We start from the raw sequence: 15,050 nt of genomic DNA on the forward strand, positions 1-15,050 counted from the left end.
AGCTAGCACAGAGACCCACGTATTTTGAGTGAAGCCATGTTGGAGCCCCCAGTCCAATGAAATCACATGGAGCAAAGCGGTATATTCTTCCCTGGATTATAACTCACAGAATCGTGAGCCATAAAATGGCTGTCATTTGAAGCCACTAAAAGTTTTAGGGTGATTTGCTACACAGTAGTAGATAACTGAAACAGTCGGAAATTCAACTCAGTTTTAGCCATCATTCAACTGTTTCCCAGCTTTGATATCAAGAAACTCTTCCTCATATTCATTACAATTACTCCTCCTTCAATTTAAGCCCATTTCGTCTTAAATCTTTGAAGTACAGAAGAACAATTAATCAAAATCCCCCCTGGCAAAAACTATTCTTATACTTGAAGATGATAATCAAGCCAGCCCTTAGCTTTTTCTTCTGTAGGCTAAAATCATTCCCTTTTTTTAAAACTTACAATGATAGGGCTTATTTTTAAACTTTTTAATCATTTTTATCCTCTCAAGTATTGGGGCAGTAGGGAGAACGACAAAAACTGGATGCTACATGCCAGTATCTAACAGATTATCTCCTAGCCCTTATGGTTCATCTTTCCATAATCCAATTCCACAAAAGTTTATTACCCTACAAATGTAATCATTTACTGAAATTACTATGAAACCTTTTGGGCTCTTAACACTCAGCTTACTCGATCTTGTGCTGGCTCCCTTCACTCATCAACTTGGTCTGACACTCCCTTATTGAAATAGGTTTTTAATAAATTCTAGATATTTGAAGTACAATAGAAAAACTTGAGGTTGGAGTGGGCACACCCTTAATTTCAATCAAGGTCTCTAACCACATTCAAGGCCTTTCTGTAGGTCAGGCAAGCTCTTGGTACCTCCTTCTACCTCGATGTAAAAGGCAAGGTCTTTAGCACTTGCCTATTGAGCAAAGGCACCTTTTCTGCAGAACCCAATAGGGTATATTTAACTACAAAGAGACAAACCAGTTGCTTAATGCAATGTAAAAACACATTGTCTCTCTGAAGTCTTACCTAAATGTACGCTTCAATGTCAAAAGTAGCTTTATAATCACCAGTAAAATAGGGATAATAAAGCCTACCCAACAGAGAGTATTGTAGGTGCCAAATAAAATGATACAAGGGAAAGAATTTTATAAAGTATTATAAAAATGTTAGGTGATATTGTGGAACTAAGTTTAAGTTTCAGCAAGCCCAATAAATCTCCAAATTAACTTTGAATGGTTACCTGATGATTTCAGGTGACATATATGGAATAGAACCATAGGCTCAAGTTCATCAAATAGAAACTAAAAACATGCCACCTAACAAGAGAGCTTACGAATATTCTAATACTGCCAAGACTAATAAAGATGTTTGGACTAATGGTTTGACCCTGGGGACCCCCTTCAGCCACTGTCTGATGGTGTCAGGCTCTAGGCCAGGGAACAGGTTCAGTGAAGCAACAGGCTACTGGAAGAAACAGACAGTGCTATGGAAGTCCAAATAAGGAGGAATAACCCTAACTCTACTTGAGGAAGGCAGGGAAGGTTTCACATATACACTAATAAGTCTCCTGGGGGATGACTACTTTGCGAGTCAGAGCGGGGGAGGCCACTGGGAAGAGACAGAGTCCTAGAACAACAGGTTATAACCAGGGACTGGGAAAATGGGAGAAGTTCAGTGAGGATGGTGAGGAGAGAAATGACTCGGGAAAGGAGGGAGATGAACCAGGTAATAGTAACAGGTGGGACAGGGTCACAGTGTGAAGGGCTTTATCTATCAAGCTAAGTAGAAAGCAGGAAACCAAGGGTACTCTGAAAACCTGAGAATGAGAAGATTTGATTTGGGCCTTTAGGTAGATAACTTTGGCAACAACGTGGAGGAGACAGGAGCAGAGAGAGACCTACTGTAGAGCGGCAAAAGCCCAATCAAGATTTGATGGAGGGTGCCCCTGGCTGGCTCAGTCAGTAGAGCATGCAACTCTGGTTCTCAGGGGCATGAGTTCTAGCCCCATATTGAGGGTAGAGGTTATAAATAAAGTAGTAAAAAAAATATTTGATAAGGCTCTCAATCAGAAGTTACAAACTCAAATTCCTGGAGGCAAAGTGGGTAAAACGTGACATCTTTAGTCTTTAACATCTGGAAGAATGGTTACCTGTAACCTTTGAAGAGTACACGCCCTACCTCAAAGTATTCACACAAAATTTGAAGCCATTGGGCTGGTTAAACAAAATGTCTAGTTTATGACCTCTAGTAAATTAAGGCAATTCAGTGGGAATGAAGAAAAGCCACATACCAATCAAACAGTACTCCAATAATATCATCAAAAGTGCCTAGCAACAATGGATTTAGCATATTTAGGTGACATGAGGCATAAACAGAATGAACAAGAAGACCTGGTGGACATAATTAACAGAGTTCAAACCCACAGCAATATAAGTAGCTGACTGATACTGGGGGGTGGGGGGGATAACATATGCCATTTAAAATGTCTTTGAACACTCTGGTAGGTTTACCCAGCTAGTTAAAGTTTATCAAGTTGGAAATGAGGATCTGAAGCTTGGGAGAGACAGCTGGGCTGCTAGACATACTGAGGATATCTTAATTTATGGGCCGATTTGAGATCCTTGGGGGGGGGGGCAGGGGAAGAGTGGAAAGATGCCCAAGGCGACATCTTGGAGCCTCTCAACATTTATGGAATAGCCAAAAGAGAATGCCAAGAAATAAGAGAAGGGCACTCTGGAAACTCAGAAGAGACAAGGTAACCTCAAAGCCAAATGAAGAGGGTCACTGGGGGAAAGAAGAACGGCCCAACAGTGCCACATGCCAGGCCGAGATTAAGTAAGGTGGAGGCTGAAACCACAACACTGGGTTTGGCAATCTGGAGTTTACTTGTGATCTTCAGGAAAACATGAGAAAGGTAATGTGGGCAGAAGCCAAAATAACAAAGGGTGGATAAGAGGATCAGAGCTGAGGAAGTCCAGTGTAGGTTCTTCCTCATTCTACCCTTATGGAGAACCAACTATGTGCCAAGTAACATGGATATCATTCTAACTAAACAGACACTGATTCTCCACATACCCTATGATCAGAGCAAATACAGTGTTCTCCTAAGTACTCATCCAGTCTTGGTGAATAAGAGACTTCGTGGAAGACTGACTTTCGGGCTGAAACCAGCCGTCCAAGTGAAGTTGGAGCAGGGTGTTTTACAGACAGCTGACTTGTGTATAGGCCTGGGGTGAAAGAGAACGTGGGCCATTTGAGGGAAACCGTAAGGAGCAGAAGCAAACTTTGAGAGGGGCAACTGCCTACCAGTGAGGCTTAAGTGTTAAGAAGTTTACAAGTGAAGAGCAGGAGGGAGACAGAGCAATAGTCCGAACAGAATCAGCCACATTATCCCTCATTCCGAACAGAATGAGGGATGAGGGAGGTTCTTCATAGTACCGCCGAGAAAAATAGGGAAACTCACTGGTAACACAGTGTTCCCTACAATTCGATATTCCTAATGATTAGATAGATAATAAAATACATTTGCTTCTCTCCCTTTAATAATGGTTTCGTTTCAGTAAACTACTTCTCACAAGACACAGAAAGGACAGAAAATCCAAGAGCAAAAGATGGATAAAGCTGTAAACCTGACATGTTTGTCTTCTCTAAGGTTTCTATGATAAATGGTCTACTTAGGACTAAAACCACAGCCAGATACCAAATGAAATGAAACTTTTCCCCCTTAAGGTCCTCTCTAACGGGCTGAGGGACTGACTTTAAGATACCCAAATTGCTAAGGCAATTCGGAAGACAAAGGATTTCCCCAGCCTCCTGCAGCTCAGTCTAGCTAATGAAACTAAGAGAGAACAGTCTGGGGTTACCTGATTTTGCCTGTTTCAAAACATTACCACAGCAGAGAGCAAGCTGCCTCCAGTTCCTGCCGCTGAGGTCCTTGGAGCCATTTCAGATGAGCTCATCTCAGGAACCAACAGCAGCAGCTTTCAGGCAAAGTGAATGGTGCCGCCTGGGGACGTATCTTTGGTAAGCAAGATTGCAACAGAGCAGGCCGTTTACCCAGGGCAGTGCTGACTCATGCGAGGCAGAACTCCTATTTCCCAAACAACCCAGCCTGAGCCAACCACGATCAAATGCAACTCAGAAAAGAAAGGCACCCCACTGATTTTTTAAATCGAGTGCTGATTACTGGGGGCAGGTCCCTCATTCCCCTCCCGCTGGTGGCTCAGCTGCCCCTGGAGCCCTTACCTGGAAAGCTCCAGAGGTCACTTTCTGAAATTTCATTTGAGAACAGCCTGGGGCTCAGGACAGCAAGATTACTGAAGGTAGCAGGTTCACAGCCCTGAAGATTTCCCCCGGGAGGCTGATAAAGAAGTCACTTTGCATTTACAAATTAGAACGTGTGGGTCAGAGGAAATGGGGAACTTGCCCGGTCATCGTCGTTAGCTAGGCAAATCATCCGAGTGAATTTTGTCAGCTTCAACCAGGCTCACCGTTCTTTTTCCCCACGAGGCCATCCCTGACCTCTCTATTTCCTTAGATAACACAGAATCTCTAATTTAAACAGAAGTAACTGAAGGCTTTCATCAGCTGCCACGGACAGCTAAAGCCACATTATCCACCATCACCCCTACCAGATGCTTAAGGAATCAGAAGACTGTGAAAACCGTATTAACGCTTGCTTTTAAAAGAAAAATCCCTAAATCTGTGTCGATTCTCATTTATTGGCCGGCTTATTAAAAAATCAATTCTAGAATGACTGGCTCATCAACAGCTATTAATTATTATTGAATCTGCCCTGACCGGCTACAATGCGCTTTGGTGCTATTTAAAGAAAACAAAAGATTAAGCCCTTGCTCTCTGTTTTTGTTTTTCATTTGACAAGAAAGAAACATTAAAATTCACATCAGATCCTTCTGTTCCCTGCTCAAAATTTCCCAAGGCCATCAGCAATTCCTCGGCATGGGCGTTCAAGGCCACCACACTTAGCCTTGTCCATCCTTCAGGGTAGGTTGTGGCGTGAACTCTGGATGTAGCTGCCGACCAAGCCTGTCACTCAATCAATGTTATTAGGTTAATTAAATTGTATGTGCAGACCGTAGGAATTTGGGTTTAAAAACTATGCTACTTAATTCTATTCCTTTTCAGGGGGCTAGTTTAAAAAAAAGTTATTTATCCAATTGGTTTAATTCCCCTTAATTACGTTATTCCAGTAGGATAGCCACACTGAGCTTTGATAAGGTTTTGTAAAATGTTCCCTCTTTCATTCCTCCCTTTCAGTGTTTTCCTTGTCAGGAAATGGCTGTGTTTAAAGTTTTCCTACAGTATGTGTTAATTAGTTCTTTTCAAATGATAAAAGCGTCTTTACAGCAGTTGGCAACCATTATCTCACGGACCACGCTTTAAAAAATATTTCTGTAGTTGATGATAAGTCACAAACATTCTAATATGGAGCAACCCTCAAGACACATAGAGAATGGACAAAGAGGAAACCTCTTTTGAGAAAACACATTATTGTTAGAAGCTTCCGGCGCATTCTACATATTAGTAAACTTTAAATGAGGAAGAGAAAATTGAGACGGTACTGTGCCCAGGAAGTAAATGTGAATTACATAAAGAGCACCAGGGGAGCTAGAAGCACCAGAATTTCCTAATTCTGCTAAAATAAACACCATTTAGCAGGGGAGGAGAACTATCGCAGATTACCATTTCCCTGTTTGGGATTCTGTACAGTTCCCATATGCTTCCCTAAAATATAACCATACCCCATCCCAGTTCCTTCTTTTAGGCTGGAAAGGCTGAGGATTACTGATTTAGGGCTTTAAAAAGAGGCTAAATCTAAGCAAATGGCTTCAGGCACTTGACGCTTTACGAGGTTACATGAAAACTATGAGACTATATGGAAAATAAGAAAATAATTTGGCTTTGTGCTTAGTAAGTTCTCTCAATGCATTATCTTAAAACTCAGACAAGTCATTCACCACCTAAAGGTACATTTTAGGGGTGGTCACAAGAGATATTTAGTATGTGTGTAAAATTTGCACACGCTCATGCTCACTGTTTTTCTTGAACAGGAATATGTAATACCATTTATAGGCCATGTTTTTTTCTGTAAGAGATTTTAACATTATAAACAGTAAGCAGGTGTCAAAAGAGGAATAAAAATATTCACATCTCATGACTCCGTAGTCTTCCAAATCTGTGGAACATTACCAAATATATACAAAAAGATAATGGGAGGATACACACGCCGGGGAGGGAGCTGTGGTGGGAGCAGATCAAGGAAGTATTCTTAGCCTTATGAGTATTTGATTTTTTTTGTTTTTGCAAGAAGTACATATTCAAATATAACTTGGTAATTTAAAATCGGGTTAAATTTTTTTTACCGTTTATGAACTAATCTTCTCCCTTTCTCTTTCCTCTTAACATCTCCCTTTTACCTACTTTCCCCTCCCTAACATCCTAAATGATACTTACTGCACATGTATTCTGTTCAACAAATTAATTCTACTTATGTCCATATCCTTTTTCTTATTGAGAAGGGGTTGAATTGATAAATCCAAGTTTCTAGGAACCAGTGACTGGCTGTCTCACCTTGTTCAGAATTAGGGACATTGCCAAATTCTAATCTTTGAAGTTCTAGGATCTGTATAACATTAAAAAAAAAAAAAAAAACCTAGAGTACATCCTCTTCAAAAAAGACAAATGAGTATCAGCCAAACATTTATCATCTGATAAATCACAGAAATTAAACATGAGAAATGAAGTAAATTTTAGGATACTCAAGAATCCACTCTAGGGGTACTTAACAATCAACAGGGGGTGCTTATTAAAAATGACTATTTCCCATCCAGTCCCTCAGACATTCTGGATTAGCACAAATGGAGAGGCCCCAGAATCAGAATTTTCAATAAGGAACTCCCTCTCCCACGTGATTCTGATGTAGGTGGGCCTTGGATATTTTCAGAGACGGGTCATACAGCTATGTTCCCTGAGCACTGCTCACAAAATGTAAAGTTTTGTTTCAAAGACCACCAAAATGAACAGTGGTCTCACTGAGTAGGTCTTAGACATTAGTCCCCTTACCCAAAAGAACCACCAAGAATGTAACAATTAAACTGTATTTATTTTGTCAACTGGACCATTCTTTTCTTCAAGCCTCCAGAGACAATTATCCTAACTACTCTTAAAAATTTTAGCTGTCACCCACAGTCGTTATACAGAGACATTTTCACACCTGGGATGCAGTGCAAGGGGCTTAATGGAATTTTTATGGCTGTGAAAATTAAAGTTCACTTGACTCAACAGAATAGTCAAATAAAACAAAGGATAAAACCTCCCCAAAGGCACGGGTTGAAAGTAGAGGCTTTTGACTTCCTGATGAGGCAGTTTTGCCCAGAAATTCAAACCATGGGATGCTATATAGCTCATATGTCTTCAGAGTACCCGAATGCCAACTTATCGCCACAGCATCAGCCAACGCGGGCTCACTGTAACATTTGGAAGCACAAACTCCTGTATAAAATGGCCTCTCTTGGGAGACAAAGGCTGTCGCCATGGCGGGATCATTCCATCCTGGGGCCAGAAGGACCAGGCAGTCCCTTTAATCTTTAACGAGCCACTTTCATGTTCAGATGTAGGAACTGGCACTGAGTGAGGCTGCCTCACAGCGCTTTGCTGCAAACCCCGCCCCGCCCCCCCCCCCCCCCCCCCCNGGCTGTGTGAGGGCACACGAAGTGAGTCTGTCCCCACCGGTACAGTTACCAGAATCTGTCCTATAATGTAATTGTGGGCACCTGATTATCTGCTGTGGTTGAATAGTTCAGGAAAGTATCCAATATCAAAGGTACAGCAACTGCCTACCTTAGACCCTGTGAAATACTAGATCCCTAAACGTCAGGGAACTGAAAAAGTAGGGAGCCTACAGGAAAAGAAAGAGTCCAAAGCGGACAGGACACAGGCTGAGGCCCTAACAAGATGGGGGGAAAGGAAGTCAGCGACGCCACCAAACTGCCATCCTGGGCAGCTCACTTTAGACACCTGGCAACAGAAATCTTGGAACCGTGTGACTGTGTAACTTTCTATACAAAGCTATTTCTTCATTTTTCCCCCTGAGCTGCTAATACAGAAGGGCAGGGAAAGGCCCTTGTCATCCAACTCCATCACCTAAACCACTCCCACAGCTTCATAACGAAGTGATTAGTAAGCTCAGGTCCTATTCCCCAGGAACCAACCACCCTCTCAGCACAAAGATTCTGCCGTTCAACTCTGAAGATTTCCTGAATTCACAATTCTTCTTTACTGTATACCTCTGGATTCTTCTCCTCAAATACATCCCCACTCTCTTCTTTCTCTCTACTCCCTGCCACCTCCCATACTCATGCCCTGCCTCCAATAAGACAAATTTCCTAACTTTTTACATTGGTTTCCACTAAAAATGCCACAAGATTAAGTTACCTTCTTTCAGGTTCCCAAGCCTAGGGGGCCTTTTTGACATGTGTTTCATGTGGACAGGTGACTTCTAGCCAAGTAGATAAGGTTACCTGTTCACCTACAGTTAATCTTCAAACTAGCTTACGTAGGCTATGGAAATAAAGGATAAGACTGCACAGCCTGAATGTCCCATTAAGGTAATCACAATCATGGAAGAGAGCAAGAAGACAGGAGAGATTTCAAAATAAACACTGAACTGTGCATTTCAGTAGCACTTAAGAAAACACTCCATCTGACTAAGCACCTGATGAGTAGACTAATACCCAAAGGACTGTACATTCTCCAAAGATTATTGTGCTCACAGTTCTTGCTTTCTTCAAGGTTCATAAAATCAGATTTGCATTATTTATAATAAAGCAGATAGGTCGATCCTAACATCCAGGATTTTACTGATTTCCTTGCAAATAAAGCTACAACCTTGTTTCAACCCAAACCCATGTAAAAAGGAATAAAATACATTTTGTTTAGGTCTTTCAAAGGTATCCCTCAACCATTTCATAAGAGGACAAAAAAAGGGTTAGAGAAAGGAATGCAACACTGTTCCAGGCTGAAGCACTTAAAAAACACAATCATCACAAGGAAAATGCCCATCTTTACACTCTCCACTGAAAACAAAAAAGCATTAACAGAACAGCAGTTGAGGACTACACAAACACACACATACATATTTACATAGAGTGAAAAAAAGATAAAAAACATATAGCTTAAAAGTCTAAAACCACTGGGGTGACTGGCTGGCTCATCGGTTAAGCCTCCCCGCTCTTGGTTTCAGCTCAGGTCATGATCTCAGAGTTGTGAGATCATGCGTGGAGCCCACTTGGGATTCTTTCCCTATGCCTCCCCCACCCCGCGTTCGTGCATGCACAAGGCTGCTCTCTCTCCCCGCCTCTCTCTCCCTCAAATAAATAAATACATAAATAAAGTCTTTAAAAAAAGGTCTAGAACCATTTCATAGTAGTTACTTCTGGTAAGGGTGATGTTTACCTTCTGCTTTATATGTATACTTCTGTGATATTTTAGTATTTTAAAATGAGTGGTATAAGCTAATTAATATTACCAGAAACAGGATCACTTGACAAAATGAAACAATTTGAACAAGTTGGTAGGGCCATTCTAAGCCAAATTTTCAGTGTATTTAAAGCTACATTCATTGAGGCAAATTTCTAAAGAATTTACCAGAAATTCATACTTTGGGGATAGCATCATTTGTTCACCACCACTGGCAGCACTGTGCTAGGTGCTACGGGGTAAAGGCACACAGTCTCACGCTCACAGCCCTTGCTTCCCCCACAGTGAGTCTTGGTTGGTCTTCCCTCTCTCAAGGAAACCACAGCCGGGGGATTAAAGAGCCAGTCAACAGAGCACTGAACGCTGTACAGAGGCAGAACCACACGGCGTGCTAACAACACACGACTCGAAAACCTTTGCTCTTCATCAGTCGGGTCAGTTTCGCCAAGTTATTTGATGAACTTACAAACCAGATATGCTGCCTAGTAGAAAAGCTGAAATAAAAAATGGTGACAATACCGAACGCTGGCAAGGATGCAGAGAAATGGAATCTTCTACATTGCTGGTGGGACTGTAAGATGGTACGGCCACTCTGGAAAACCGTTCGGCAGTTTCTTTAAAAAATTAAATATATACTCACCATCGGACTCAGCAATTGCACTCCTGGGCACTTAATCCAGAGAAATTAAAACATGTGTCCATAAAACACCTATGCACAAATGTTCACGAAGGCTTTATATTGCCAAAAACTGGAAACCACCAAAATGCCCTTCAACAGGTGAACGGTTAAAGAAACTGTGGCCCATTCACACCATGGAATACCACTTAGCAATAAAAAGGAAAGGACTACTGCTACACACAACTCGGATGGAGGGCATCACGCTGAGTGAAAAATGCCAGTCACACAGAAGGTCACATATTGTTATGATCCATTTCCATAACACTTCAGAAATGACAAAATTAGAGAGAGAGAGAAAAGATTCCTGGTTGCCAAGGATTAGGGATGATGTGGCTCTGAAAGTATAATTACTCATTCCACTGTCCGGTCACTACGGGGACCCCAGAAAGATGAAAAGTTTGTAAAGCAAAGCACGTTTCTTATTATGTTGCAGTCCCTACTAGGCCGGGGGAGGGGGGATTCTTTAAGCACAGCTCAGGTGCTGGCCCCACCACCTGAAATACATGTCAGGCATTACCCCTGCCCCATCCCTCCCTGCATTTGCATCTGAGCCTCGACTAATGAGGCAAAAAGCAGAAGTAAGCCCGCACAGCGGACCCTGCTGTATGTCGTTCCAGCTCAGCATTCAGCCGAAAGTGTCCTGCCTAAAATCGAAAGCGTCAGAACGCTGCAGTAATTAGACAAAGAAATTGTGAAAGATGCGGTTACCAGGCAGGGCACCTCACATTTGACAGGCTTCTGACCACAACTAGCTTTGCTGACAAAAGTCTCAGGAGCAGTCTCCAAAACGTGAGGGAGGAGGTAGCAGAAAAAATGTCAGGGACGCTTTTCTTTGGGCCAGGCCTCACCGGGCCTCCGACGAGGGGAAGCAGGACACGGGTCTCAAGCCCAGAGAGCAGTTTTACCTTCTATTCTGATCAGGGCTTCTTCCTGAAAGTGGTCTGTCCCCATTTATGCCGCCATCACTTACAGCAGGAGGCCAGAACATCTACACATCTTATGTAGAAGGCACTTCATTGAGAAGGCCTACTGACAAACAGGAAGACACTCACCCCAACAAGAAAAAAAAAAAAAAAAAAAAAAAGAAAAAANGGAAAAATGAACTGCCACCAATAAATCCTCCTCTAAGCCAATGCTTTAGCTGTTTAGCCAAATGTGCTTTTAAGGGTGACTGGTTTATACATCAAATACAATTATAATGTTAGAATTAGGAACATACTCGAAAGCAATCCTTCAGTGCTAACAGAACTAAAACTACTAGAATACGTAACAAGTATTGCTAATATCACTTTTTTTTTTTTTTGAAGATTTTATTTATTCATTTGACAGAGAGAGAGACAGCCAGCAAGAGAGGGAACACAAGCAGGGGGAGTGGGAGAGGAAGAAGCAGGCTCCCAGAGGAGGAGCCTGATGCGGGGCTCGATCCCAGAACGCTGGGATCACGCCCTGAGCCGAAGGCAGACGCTTAACGACTGAGCCACCCAGGCACCCCTGCTAATATCACTTTTAAATGACATTCCACACAAGCAGGCCCGTGTATAAGAAATTTCAAAGCCCACCACTACATGAAATGGAACCTACTTCTGAAGACCTACTCTAAAAAGTCCTCGTCGTAGACAAGCCAGTGGAGTGTGAGGTCACTGTAGCCCCGTGGTTGAGAGTTTGGCCTTTACAGCCAGAAGGGTTCAAACACTGTGTGGTCTTAGGCCTATCACTTAACTTCTCTGTGCACTGTTTTCACATCTGCGGAACACGGACACTAGTACCTACACCTCATAAAACTGTTGGGAGGATGAAATAAGCTCCTACAGTGAAGTCTCTGCATGCAGCCAGCACACAACAACTGTTGGTAGTTCTTACACAGGTAAAACATGGCAAAAAGACAAGTATCACACAGCAAAAGACATGTCAGTCTTGAAACTCTCCTCCTTTTAGACACAAGCAAGCTTTCTCCTAACTCCCACCAAAGAATGCATACAATCCCATTCAGAAATAAGTATCATTTTACACAATGGAATGAGTAAAATAAATCCTGCCGAGCCCGCCTAATGCTTCTCAAGCTCTCGTGGGCAACATATGATTTCAATAGGAAAGGGGGCTGTTTTGTAAAGACAGTTTTATAACATCCTTTACCAAATGAAATGTTCAAAGTGAAAATTCAAGGCTTCACACAGCAGGCACAGGCTTTCAAAAACATCTGAACCCTCACTCATGCTCCCCATCCTTCTTTCCTAATCAAGGCTGTAACAACCAAAGTCCTCTGTAGGCTGGGCCACAGGCTGACAGCCGCCATCCTCCTGAAGAGTCACTAACTCGGGAAGGCAGACCCAGGGAGTCAATACTCTTTTAATGGCCCCAACCCCCACCCCACCTCACACAGAAAGATGGGAGTTTGCTCTAGAGACACTTAAGAAAGTTCTGACTTGAAGATTCTAGACACAATGCCATTACCTTTCTCCACTTCTAGGCTTCCCAACTATTCAGGGAACAACCACAGACATTTTGGAATCAGAAACATAAATTGTTTCCAGAAGTGTTCAACAGTGCTTGTCCAAAGACCCCAGTAGAGCTGGTAATTTAGACAGCTGTGCCAGAAGCCACAGAAGCTGCATTTTCTAACTTGTATTGCTTCCGAACAATTGAAACTTTCTCCAGTGCAAAGTCAAGACACAGGGAGCAGTGTTCTTTGCGAACATCCACAACAGTTTCATTTTTGTTTAACCACCAAAATAACAGCTCCAATAATCTATCCAGTTTGACATTTTATCCAACTAAGCAATTAAACCAGGAGGCAAAGCATGCAGATATTTTCCCCCTGCTCGGTATCAACAGTCATTTTCATATCGCAGCAACACAAACTAATAATACTTGTTCCAACTACTTATAAAAGGCATCTTAAGAAGCAAACACAAACTTTAGTGCCTCAAAAAAAACTGTACGCCCCCAAATTTTATTTGTCCTCTACCTTTAAGCAGTGAGTAATAAGTAAAGGCCAAGAAGCTGAAAACTCCTTTTCAGTATTTAGTCAAAAGAGGTCAAGATCCCTCCCCATACAGGCACCAAACGCAAGTTCTATTGACTTATTCTTAAGTATATTAAAGGTAAGCATCCCTCACCTAATCACCAAATAGTAAAAATTGTGGTTGTGATCTAGTCAATCACCAGGGATGGAACTTCTCTCCCCAAGTAGGAATGGGAGTGCTCAGTTGGTTGCTGCATTTACAGGTAGCATAAGGAAGAAAATGATCTCAATGTCCTCAGAACCACCTAGAACAATGCCATTCAAAGTGTCTTACATTCCTCTGTGCCTTAAATCCATCCTCTGCAAAATAAAGGCAGCCCCCGAATTTCTGAATTTCTCAACATCGTCACCACCATCACTGTGGTTGTTGCCATCAGAATCCCAAATTTCAGTCCCAAACACTCTTGATTCTCTAGGTGTAGGCTAGGAATCAGGAAACTGGGTTTTTTTACAAGTCCTCAGGAGATTCTGGTGCACGCTAAAATTTGAGATCAGCAATAGATGATGTTACCACTGCTTTTAGGAATAAAAAAAGGTCATAATTTGTGTGTAATCCCTGATAAAAAATTATCTTAGGTAAAGAATATTTTTAGGGATGCCTCGGTGGCTTAGTCAGTTAGGCGTCTGCCTTCGACTCAGGTCATGATCCCAAGGTCCTGAGATCCAGTTCCACACTAGGCTCCTTGATCAGCAGGGAACCTGCTTCTCCCTCTGCGTGCCACTCCCCCCACTTCTGCTCTCTCTCTCTGACAAATAAATAAATAAAATCTTTAAAAAAAGAATATTTTTAAATCAGGATATTAAAACTTACAGAAAGCATTTTTTTTCTTTAAAGACTTTATTTATCTATTTGACAGAGAGAGACAGCCAGCGAGAGAGGGAACACAAGCAGGGGGAGTGGGAGAGGAAGAAGCAGGCTCCCAGGGGAGGAGCCTGATGTGGGGCTCGATCCCAGAATGCCGGGATCACGCCCTGAGCCAAAGGCAGATGCCCAACGACTGAGCCATCCAGGTGCCCCAACAGAAAGCATATTTAGTATGCTTCTATAATATTTGTGATATGTAACAAAAATTTCAACTTTTCCCCATTTTATTTCTTTAAGTTTACTTATTTAATTATTTTTAAAGACTTACTTTAGAGAGAGAGCATGTGCACGCCAGTGGGGGGAGGGGCAGAAGGAGAGCGAGCATCTCAGACTTCCTGCTCAGTGCAGAGCTGGACAGGGATCTCACAACCCTGAGATCATTACCTGAGCCAAAATCAAGAGCGGGCCACTCAGCTGATTGAGCCACCCAGGGGCGCTTTTTTTTTTTTAGTTATCTCTATACCCAATGTAGGGCTCAAACTCACGACCCTGAGATCAAGATATCAAGCCAGTCAGTGGAGTGTGCAGCTCTTCATCTCAGGGTTGTGTGTTTGAGCCCCACGCTGGGCAAAGAACTTAAAGTAACAACAACAACAACAAAAGGTGTTTGATTGGGAAGACCAAATATAAATTAAAATACATGTAAATATTTACATTCTATGGCATCAAAAACTGCTTTCTTGACACATGATATTCAGAACTCTTGAGTTTTGTACCAATCCCTCCCAAATAAAACCAGTGGCTTATTTTTATGTTTTGGAGAAAGATCGCAGGCTGCTTGTGAGCTTTCCACAAGTAACAGTGGAGGTGTGGACAGCCTGCATCTCAAATAAAACCCAAAACTGAGATATCATCGCCAATGTATTTTCCTTTTTAGTATTAGTTTTGGTCATACAAGAGACATGCTGATGTGCTGTATGAAAAATTTAATCAAATAAATAAAATGTAGGAATCTGATGAAGATCACCTGGAGAAGTGGCAGAA

The 15,050-nt window shown here is 42.1% G+C and overlaps 1 protein-coding gene across 6 annotated transcripts in view; it reads right to left on the reverse strand.

The window, feature by feature from the left end:
• Positions 1–15,050, reverse strand: part of RFFL (ring finger and FYVE like domain containing E3 ubiquitin protein ligase) — a 67,562-nt gene that overhangs the window by 44,640 nt on the left and 7,872 nt on the right. For 2 of the 6 annotated variants that reach the window (XM_034641275.1, XM_019804184.2), the window contains exon 1: positions 3,866–4,008. The exons of 2 other annotated variants lie outside the window; for them this stretch is intronic. The gene's annotated coding sequence lies outside the window, so the exon portion shown is untranslated. Of the gene's footprint in view, positions 1–3,865; positions 4,009–4,247; positions 4,269–15,050 lie in introns of those variants that run through there. 2 more of the 6 variants (XM_034641276.1, XM_034641274.1) reach the window with 2 other exon arrangements.

The sequence above is a fragment of the Ailuropoda melanoleuca genome, chromosome 13 (assembly GCF_002007445.2).
Source record: "Ailuropoda melanoleuca isolate Jingjing chromosome 13, ASM200744v2, whole genome shotgun sequence".
NCBI lineage: Eukaryota > Metazoa > Chordata > Mammalia > Carnivora > Ursidae > Ailuropoda > Ailuropoda melanoleuca.